Below are 11,569 nucleotides of genomic sequence, written 5' to 3'. Positions count from 1 at the left end.
TCCCTTTGTTCCATCACCATACCTAACAAAGATATACCTTTTTGATTTTGGATCTAATTTAGTTCGCTGATGTTTAGGCACTAGAGCATATGCATCACAACAAAATATCTGAGTTTAGAATAATCACAAGGGTGTCCTTTCCATACCTATTGAGGAATCTTGCAACCTATCGCTATCGATGGTGACTGATTTCTCACATAACAAGCTGTAGCCACTACTTCTGTCCACAACTCCTTCTGCAAACCAACGTTACTCAGAATACTCCTTGCTCTCTCCAAAAGAGTCATATTCATGTGTTCAGCAATGCCATTTTGCGGAGGAGTATAAAAAGTAGTCTTATGTCTCTCGATCCCTGCATCCTTGCAATAGTTTTCAAACTCCTTGGAGGTCAACTCACCACCATTATCAGTTCTTAAACATTTTATAGTTCTACCAGTGATGTTTTCTACCAATGCTCTAAACTGCTTGAAAACTATAAAAACATCAGAGTTCCTTTCCAACATGTAGACCCACACTTTCCTAGAAAGGTCATCAATAAATGATACAAAATATGACGAGCCACCATACGAGGTTGTAGGTGCTGGACCCCAAACATCTGAATGGATATAATCAAGTATTCATTTACTAATATCTTTGTCTGTTTTAAACTTTTGCTTACTTTGTTTGCCAAATGGACAATGTTTACAGAAATTTAACTTTCCAGACCTTAGATTAGGAAGTAACTTGCGATCAGCCAAAATATTTAACCCTCTTTCGCTCATATGGCCCAACCTTTCATGCCATAGGTGAATGGAACTACTGTCATGTTCAGACACTGTAGACACATGAACTGACCCTGTTCTTCCTTCTAACTGAAACAGATTTCCTACTTTCTTAGCTTTCATTACTAGTAAAATACCTTTGTAAATTTTCATTACTCCACCTTGAATTACAGTTTTATATCCATTTGTGTCAAGTGCGCCTAGTGAAATTAGATTCTTCCTTACATCTGGTACATGTCTTACATCAGTTAACAATTTGGTTGTCCCATCAAACATTTGCAACTGTATACTCCCTACTCCCACAAAATTAGATGTGACATCATTACCCATGTACACGACTCCATCATTAACTGATCTATACGTCTTAAACCATTTTCTATGAATACACATGTGGTTTGATGCACCGGAATCTAACAACCAATGTTGATCATGATTTCACAAATTAACTGATAAGACTTCGTCACTCATACCTGGACCAGATGCCGAACCTGTATCAGTCGTGTTTGCTTCCTTCTTCTATGTCGATGAAGCTTCTTTAGAGGTTTGTTGTCGCTTCCAGCAATCCTTCTTCAAGTGCCCCGCTTTTCCACAAAACCAGCACTTTACTTTACTCTTCTTTCCTTTCGACTTTGAACACGAATCGCTGTGCTTACCAGAGCGTCTTTCTCTAGAACGACCTCTAGCCATCATTGCCTCTGATGTAGAGGTGTCAGCATTCGATCGCTTCCTGGTCTCCTCGGACAACAAAGCTCCGACGACATCATCAAATTCAATGGTTTCGGATGAACTAAGACTTATAGAAGTAACAAAATGATCCCACGACTCGGGCAACGAGCACAATAAAGTTATGGCTTTATCCTTGGATTCAAATTTTACTTCTATGCTTTCTAATTGTACCAGTAGAGTATTAAAAGCATTCAAATGATCAGTAATTGAAGTACCTTCCTTCATTCGCAAACTGTATAGCTGCCGCTTCAGGAGAATCCGATTTGTCAAGGATTTTGTCATATACAGCTTCTTCAACTTCGTCCACAAACCAGCAGCAGTTTTCTCTAACACGATGTTAAACAAAACATCCTCAGCCAAACATAGTCGAATACCGCTCAAGGCTCTTCCATCCAATTCATTCCATTCATCATCTGTCACAGGGTAAGGCAGTTTGGATCTTGTCGACAGCGCCTTTGCCACGCCTTGTTGTACCAGGAAATCATGCATTTTTACCTTCCAGATCTCAAAGTTATTTCTGCCATTAAACTTCTCGATTTCAAACCGGGCACTCTGAGTTTTCGCCATCTCGTTTAAAACAAACAATCTCCAAATCCAACTTTTAAATACAAGAAGTTAATATATAAAAAATGCCTATGCCTTACTGTACCAAATCCCTTTGCTGTTTGAATTGCAAATTACAATTTAAAAACGAGTAGCAAATTTTACCAACACAGTTGGCGCGTTGGCGCTATCGTCACTCCAGCAAATCCGCGCCGGCAGCAAAAACGCTTAGAGTAAGAAAAATGGCGCGTCTATCCCCTTCGAATCCGCGCTAATTAGGAAATTGGCGCACTAGCGCCCTTTTCCGCGCTAATTAGGAAATTGGCACACTGGCGCCCTTAATATAGCCTTATCGGCGCCTTTCTGTTTATTGGCGCTACTGTGTTATAATAATCCACGCCAATCAAAAAACTTAGAGAAAAAAAAAACAACACAACACTCCAGCATAACACGCGTAAAAACTCTAGCGTAAATCCTCCAACGTAATACGCCAAACACGCCAGCTCAACCACGCTTCCACCGCAATATACAAAGGTCGGGGCGATTGCTGGAAAACACACACAGCGCTATAAAAAACCACCGCACGTTTGATTATTTCAAACCCACCAGCACAGCCACGAGCACTATAAACCACCGCACTGTAAAACCATCGCATGCTTCCTGATCCAACGCACAGGCACCTCCAGCACCACCATTCCAGCAGCGCAATTGCTAACATTTCAACGTTGCCCGGTGTCTGTCCCACGCAGCAGATCAATGTCACATCCAGTCGTTGCTTTGTGAACGCTGAGCCAACGCATACATATTCCTCGCACCTCCAGCAAGCTTGAGCCCGCCACTCCTCCACTGCGCCGCTCCTCTAACATGCTCTGATACCACTTGTTGGAGCCAACAGTGCGCAACAAAAACAAGAGACAACAACAACATATACAATCATACAAAAGACACAGAACATTAACGTGGTTCACCCAACCATTCTGGGCTACGTCCACCAAACATAGGCATCGACGATCTTTATTATCAAAACAGGAGATTACAAGATAATCAAGTTCCTCACAAACTCTCACACACATCCCAATCCGTATGGACACCTGTTTTATAGCTAAGAGAATATAACTGCCTCATAAATCCTCTTACAACAAATATAAGATGCATTAACTCTCTCCCAACAAAATAGAGCTAATATAGCAACACAATCTGATTGTTGTCACCTACTGAGATTTTTCCCTATTTTATTAAAACCGAAAATCTCAACAACTCTCCCATGTAGTTAATTGGCTTTCCCTTCACATCATGGTCCTTTAAAAAGTTATGAACCACCCTTTGCCCTAGCGGCCCAAGAACGCTTGTGCTTCCATGTATGCGTGCGTATTGAAGAAAATAAGTTTACAGGCATCTCTAATTAAAATATGGTAAGGATTAAGTTTTTTTCCAATGTTTATATGGTGGTTGGTCTAACACCGTGGGTAGTCGAAATTGTTTAGGTTTTTGATGGAATATAATAACACTTTCTCCATAAATTTATGAAAGTTTAGCAGAAATTTTTGACATTTTAAGTTATAATGGTAAGTTTCAAGAATTTCAATATTCTAAAAACAACTCTTGACAATATTGAATCTATTTTTACCATTGAAAAATTGATTTAAATAATTCCACAATCAAAATTTTTAAATAATTTCTCAATCAAATTCCAGCTACTAAAAATTAGCCATGCAAACAAAATTGTGACCTCTTCTACTTGAAACCACACCTTTTCGTTGGCCATTCATTCCCTCTCTATATGCGTGCAAGATTGATAAGTAAAATTGAACCAACACATCGCATCGTAACTTTGGTTTTTAAAACTTTTGCTTTTGTCGTAATTCTGATTTTGTACTCGTCAAACCAACACATGGCATCTTAACTTTGGTTTTTAAAGCTTTTGCTTTTGTTGTAATTCTGATTTTGTACTTATCAAACCAACACATGGCATCTGAACTTCGGTTTTTAAGCTTTTTCTTTTGTTGTAATTCTGATGTTTCTTCGTTGCATTTTCCTACTCACACGTAGAGCATATCTGGTCCAGAAAGCTTTAAGTATTAACTTCTCATGGCTTTTGTTTTTCGTTGCATTTTACTACTCACACGTAGAGTATATCTGGTCCAGAAAGCTTTAAGTATTAACTTCTCATGGTTTTTGTTTTTGCGCTGCATTTTACTACTCACATGTAGAGTATATCTTGTCCAGAAAGATTTAATACTATCTTTAACTTTTCATTGTTTTTTTCATTATGATTAGAGGACACTAGGAAGTTTTGATTGTTATTAATTTTATTAATTTTTCCAATCGAAATAAAGTTTTTATTACAAGTTCCGATAGAAACCAGTAATATAATATTGTAACGAAGATCATTGCAGGAACACTATAATAATTTAAGAAATATATACTGTAATTTAAGAAATATATACTTTAAATTAATTTACAGTTAGCTTTTTTAAAAACATTTAGGCACATTATAATATAGAAATGTGAAAAAAAAAATAATGAACATAGTTTTCTTAATCATCATTAAATTAATTTAATGGGAGCTTTTTTTAACTTCATTGGATCTTTTATCTCATGGACTATCTCCTCTTGTATAAGCTCAACATTGGTTGAATTCTCTAAAACCATATGAGTGAAAAATTTAGATAGAGTATACTTTTGAAGATTAAGAAAAAATTGTAGATAGAATATTATTTTGAAGATTAAGAGACATATTATACATCATATTGCATTCCAAATCAAGGATATAAATCTTTTTCTTTAGCTAAATTAATAAACTCATAAGGTCACTTTTCTAAAAGTAGTAGAGATATTCACTTTCATTATCTTTAAACGTCACATAAAAGAACATGCTTCTATTTGACTGGATAAGATCCTCATGTCTTCTCAATATTCTTTGAAAGTATTGCACATCCCTTTTCTCTATGCTAACTAATTCTACATAGTAAAGTTATGTAAAAAACTAAATTTGTGGTAGAAGTGTTATAAGCTTTTTTCGAAACATGAAAACTTTTATTGAACCTTCTCTACATCCAAAATTCAGAACGAATAAAATAAACAAAAATATTATTGTCCAAATAAATTGTTGTCTCTTACCTAGAAAACAAAACAATTTAGTATTGATAGGTTCTGAAACCATAGTACAAGAACATTTCCTTTCGAGTAATTGACACCTAGCCTTCATTATAATTTCATTATTCATCTCACACCCTATCTTCATTATAATTACTATGTGGGACTATGCCCAAAAGGAATGTAGTGAGAAAGTAACCAAGGCAAAGGTAAATTGATAAAAAGGAATTGAAACTTACTTCTCTTTCAAACAACACTAATTCATACTCTTAGTGTGAGTGACTTTCAATATAAAAGAATACCAAATTAAAGCACAATGGCTACTAGGCCACCCAAAATGAAGAGAATTACATACTAGATGGCTATGAAAACCAATAAACAAAGTAAAGTTTCATCTATTTGAAAGCCTTGACCAAGCCACTAGCCCAAAACAGCTATACCCATCACCAAAAAATAATTCAATAAAAATAAGTAGGGAGACTATTCAATTGCTACAAAAAGGATAATGTGTCCTCTACTCAACTATCCTAATGTCACTATCACAACCATTTTCTTCTTCATTAAGATCTATTCTAATGTGATAATAGGATATTTGAGAGGGTATATGAGCTTCCTTATTTGAGTGATGGAATTAATTAATTCACTTCCTTCTAGAAGGATTGTCTAAGCATTTAGGATCTGGCTTGCATTGCTTTGATGACTATCATAAGATTCTCCAGAAACATAAATGACTAGCATTTTCTTCTTTTACTAGGATAAGACCATACAAAAGGATATATTCTTTTATAACGTTATTAAAGCTTGACCAAGGTCCTAAGTCAAAGATGAAACTATCATAGACACTCCCCCCTCCTACCATTTTTTAGACTCCAAATATTTTCACATCATGTTGTAGTAAAAGTAACATATTTAATTGTATCCATTTAGGAACCCTTTGTGATCCAAAATACATGAAAATTGAAACTTAAATTCCCACCATAAATGGAGGGCAATAGAATCTATTAAGAGGTGGCTAAATCAAATTACATAACCATATTTACAAGTTGCATCAATTTCATCATCTTTGAAGGTAATTTTATGAAATAAATTAGATTGAATTCAACTCAAAATACATATCTCCAATTGTTCTACATTTCTTCTTTCAATGGTATCCACATAAAAACTAACACAACCATATTAAGGATGATTGATATAAAGCAGTGGATACTATATAATATAGTTTCTATAGTGTTTAATAAAATATACGCTATAACATGTGTTTATAAAAACGTAAATATTCAAAAAAGCCCTTCTATTCAAGTTTTGCACCCTCACATTGTGTTGGAAAACCATAGGCTTTTTGCCTCTTAGCAACATCAAAAAACACATAAATAGTATTACAGAAACCATAATCTTTTTGCCTCTTAGCAACATCAAACAACACGTAAATGGTACTACCTCACATGTTAACGACATGGAACTAGGGTTTGAAAATGTGATTGAAAATGTTAAAACTTCACATGACTTCAGCAGTAACATGCAAAAATTGAATATATAAGTACCATGCTTTATATTATAAAATATAATAATGATATAATTCATTATAATTGTGAAAAAATAATAAAATCGAATTTTCACATTTAATTTTATTTTTCTATTCCAAAAAAAAATAGAAAAATATTGTAAATATAATAATAAAACAATTCAATATTTATTAAATAATAACCTTTCCCTAAATATTATTAAAAAAATATATATTTTTGTAACCTGTATTAATTTTAAACATTTTCTATTGCTATGCATATCTTAGCAATAATAACCAAAGAAAATTCCATTATCGATGACAAACTGTTCCTTGTCAACTTTGAATTTTGCATGTGATAACCTTGTGCATATAAGAATGTGGGGTAAACTTGTTTTTTGTCTTATGAAACCTTACGTGTTACATCGTCATCTACGTTACTCTATGATAAAAATCAGACTTGAATTGAAAAAGGAGTTACAGCTCGCAGGTGAGTACCGCACCTGGAGACTGCACTCAAACAAAGAGAACTCTCTCTGTACATTCTACATATTCATCAAATGAGCAATTACATCATTAAGTACATTACTAGAGATCAGGAAGTTGCAACCAAACTCCTACACTCTAGGAACAAATCCTAAACTAAGGAGATACGTTACAACTTGTTTAACCATTTCTCCATTAATACAAAATAATATTAATTATTTTCAAATCCCCCCCTTAATGGAGAAAGGATTATCCTGAACTCCTAGCATCCCTCTAAACAATTCAAACTTTACACGCCCAAGAGGCTTAGTAAAAATATCAGCCATGTTATCACAAGTTTTACAATTTTTAACACATATCTCTTTTGACAGTAGTTTCTCTCGATGAAGCAAAGCTACAGTGCTCTGCTTTTTGCTGCTCCATGCTATGACCCCGAATCCAATGTTGAATGCGTAACCTGTGATAGATCTTCGATCATCCAAGTTACCTGCCTAATCGGAATCTGAAAAACCTACTAGGATAACGTCAGAAGTGTCAGTGTGCAAAATGCCATAATTACTAGTACCACTAAGATACCTCAACACACTTTTTGGTGCGACCCAGCGACTTTCGAGTGGTTTTGAGATGAACTGGCTCAACACACTAACAGAGTGTGCCAAATCTGGTCTAGTTGTAGTCAGATATATCAAACTACCAACTAGTTATCTGTACATGGTTACATCCACCTCTTTAGTACCATCGTCACTACTCAACTTTAAGCTCTGTTGTAATGGTGTTGCTGCTGATCTGCACTGCTCCTTTCTTACTTCCTTGATTAAGAAAGGTTTGTCCAGAGTCTTTCCATCTCATACACTTGTTACATATGATTTCTTTGATCAGATTGTTAGAATTCCCTGTTATGATCATATCATCTACATACAAAGAAATCAAAATAATTTGCCTCTGTTTCTTAAACTTGGTATATAGATTTGGATAATTCAAGCTCCTATGAAAGCCATGCTGTACAAAAAATGAGTCAATTTTCTCATACCATGACCTGGGTGCCTGTTTTAAACCATAAAATACCTTTTTCAAATTACACACAAGATGTTCCTGCCCCTTTTTCACAAAACCTTCATGTTGTACTAAATAAATTTCCTCCTTCAAGTCACCATTCAAAAATGCAGACTTGAAATCTAGCTGGTGTAGCTGCCATTTGTGTTTTGTTGCTAAGGAAATTAACATTCTAATGGTGTTTAATTTGGCTACAGGAGCAAAGGTGTCATCGAAATCTATTCCTTCTTGCTGTGAGTAACCCTTTCCTACCAGTCTAGCTTTAAATTTCTCTATACTCCCATATGCATTTATTTTTGGTTTATACAGCCATTTGCATCCTATGGGGGTTTTACCTTCAGGCAATTCAATCAAATCCCAAGTATGGTTCCTATTTATTGATTCTATTTTCTCATACATTGCAATGCTCCATGCATCAGATTTACCTGCTTCCTCATAATTTGTAGGTTCTACAATGTTTAAAAACTTTGACATTAATGCATAGTCTTTCAATTTAGAAGGTAATCAAGTATTCCTACTTGATCTCCTTGGTAGGGGACTTACCTCAAATCTATCTATTTGAGCCTTTCTGGGCTTGCATTATTGATTACATTTCCTATTACTTCTTCTTCTTGTTTTTGCTCCTGCTCTTCATCTTCCTCACTATTTTCTTCCATTAGCAATGGAATGTCCCAATCACTGTTAGAGTCATCCTTTCCTTCTTCAACCTGTTCTAGTTCTAACATTGTAAATTCCCTAGGATTCCCAAGATTGAAAGGACCAACATGTTCGCCCTCCATAAGTCACATAAGGCCTTCAACCAGATCAGAAACGAACTGGAAGCTCCGTGTCTGTTTCCCATTTCCATAGACTGTCAAAGGCTCCTTGCGCAAAGCCTGAGCAACAAAATTACTTGCAACCCGACCATCATCACGGCACATTCGCGGACCGTATGTATTGAAAATTCGAGCAATCTAAACCTCAACATTTGCCCCAACACGCTTGGCAAGTTTGGATATGTTCAAGATTCCCACATCATTAGTTTTGATAGTCTTCACAGGATTGTGTTTGTAATGCACAAGGGAAGCGGGGCAAGCCAAATGGTAGATCTGATCACTCTCCAACAATAAGGGTTCCACAACATCATGCCTTATCCGTTCAAACCTCGGATTGCCAAAATGATGCAAAACATTCTCCTTCCTTCGTGTGAAGAAATTGTTGACAACAATAACACTGTCGCCTCCTGCCATGAGCCTGTCAAGTAGATGACTGCCAACAAAGCTAGCTCCACCCATCACGACAACTCACAGGGACTTTCTCTTCAAACCTAGGGGCACTTTAGCCCCCGAATTCACCATCGAACCCGAATGATACTGAGCAAACCGAGAAATAGGAGTCTCATAAACAACCCGATGAGGTTTGTCGGGCACAAACCTTCCATTTTCGTTAACATTACAAGCCAAAATCACAGGCTGAAGGATAAAGAAATTCGATACGATGGAAATTCCTATCAAAATAAACAGCAACCGCTGCTCCATGAGAAAATAATCTACTGGCCTGATAATAGACCACGTCTTTTCTGGCTTAAGAGAGTACTCATCACTGTTATTCATATTGAACTGATAAAATTTCTGATCCTCTGATGAATAATCTTCAATGAGCCACCACCGGGCAAGTCCGATCTGCTGCCACCAAACAGATCAGGAATTCCAATGCGCCACCACTGGGCAAATCCGATCTGCTATCACCGAATAGATTAGGAACTCCAATGTGCCACCACCCGACAAATCTGATCTGCTACCACAGAATAGATCAGGAACTCCAATGCGCCACCACCGGGAAAGTCTGATCTGCTGCCACCGAACAGATCAGTAACTCCAATGCGCCACCACCGGGCAAGTCTGATCTGCTGCCACCAAACAGATCAGGAACTCCAATGCGCCACCACCGACCAAATCCGATCTGCTACCACTGAAGAGATCAGGAACTCCAATGCACCACCACTGGGCAAATCCGATCTGTTGCCACCGAGTAGATCAGGAACTCCAATGCACCACCACCGGGAAACTCCGATATTCTGCCACTGAGTAGATCAGGAACTTCAATGCACCACCACCGGGCAACTCTGATTTGCTGCCACCGAACAAATCTGAAATTTCAAAGTGCCACCACCGGGCAAGGCTGATCTGCAAGAATATGCAGATTTTCACCAGAGAAAGAGGCTGCCGCTTCTCGACAGCGAAATACCCACGCCAAAAAAAAAATCGGCGTGCTAAGGTGTGAATAAGGCTTGATTTTCCACGCCAATAGCACTTTCTGGCACTTTGGTGCGACTATCGCTCTCAAAACCCCGCCAAATGGCGCGATTGTTCCTTAATAAACAACGCCAACCCTTTCTTCCGTTCAAAAATGGCGCGACTGTTTGCGACGAAACCGCGCCAACGTTATTTTCCACTCGGAGATGATCAGTCATCTGAGACCTGTCTTCAGGTGTTACTGCAGTCCACCTGATTCTACGAATGGTTATGTACACTCCACCACCACTACAGTTCTGTAATCAATGATGCATCGTAAAAAAAGATTAAGGCTATCCCTACTTTGTGCTCTGATACCAAGATAAAAATCAGACTTGAATTGAAAAAGGAGTTACAGCTCATAGGTGAGTACCGCACCTGGAGACTACACTCAAATAAAGAGAACTCTCTCCGTACACTCTACATATTCATCAAATGAGCAATTACATCATTAAGTACATGACTAGAGATCAGGAAGTTACAACCAAACTCCTACACTCTAGGAACAAATTCTAAACTAAAGAAATACGTTACCACTTGTGTAACCATTTCTCCATTAATACAAAATAATATTAATTATTTTCAACTTTTTATATTTGGATTCATTTACATGGATTCCTTTAAAGAAATTGGCAATGAGCTCGATGTGCCAACCAATTAAAATAGGAAATTGTGAAATTCAACCTTGATGATTAACGGTAGCATAATTAATGAACTAATTAAATAAACACAAGCGAGGACAACCGTTTTGTCTTTCTCTATGTATGTCCGGTTTTCTTTTCTTGTACTTCTGCTGATTATAATTTACTATGTTATTTCCTTGACACCTGTGTGTTTCGACAAACTAAACGGTAAGACGTGCTCTTTACAAGCTCAGCTCCACAAAAACTTAATTTTTATCCTTAAATTCCATAGATTTCCCTTTCTTATTAGACAATAATAATATAATAATCAGGCAACCTTCACTGTCTACATTGTCTGTGGGTCTAGAACCAACGCCCGTGAATCCAACTATTCATAGAGTATAATATTATTACCATAGCTAAATAGTTCGTAGTTCATAAATATCGATAGCATAATTAATTAATCTGTTGTTGATGAATGTTGCTAGAAAATGACTAAAAAGGTTT

General features: G+C 36.7%; 1 pseudogene; it reads right to left on the bottom strand.

Annotated features, from left to right (window-relative positions):
- Positions 1-2,493: 2,493 nt before the first annotated feature.
- Positions 2,494-9,758, bottom strand: LOC149145959 (UDP-glucuronic acid decarboxylase 4 pseudogene; annotated as a pseudogene).
- Between the last annotated feature and the right edge of the window lie 1,811 nt (positions 9,759-11,569).

Source organism: Pinus tabuliformis, chromosome X (assembly GCF_031772625.1).
Source record: "Pinus tabuliformis cultivar Carrire ecotype Pingquan chromosome X, CPIR1, whole genome shotgun sequence".
NCBI classification, from domain to species: Eukaryota; Viridiplantae; Streptophyta; class Pinopsida; order Pinales; family Pinaceae; genus Pinus; species Pinus tabuliformis.
Note: the sequence above shows the minus strand (reverse complement) of the source record. Positions and strands in the feature narration are given on the sequence as shown.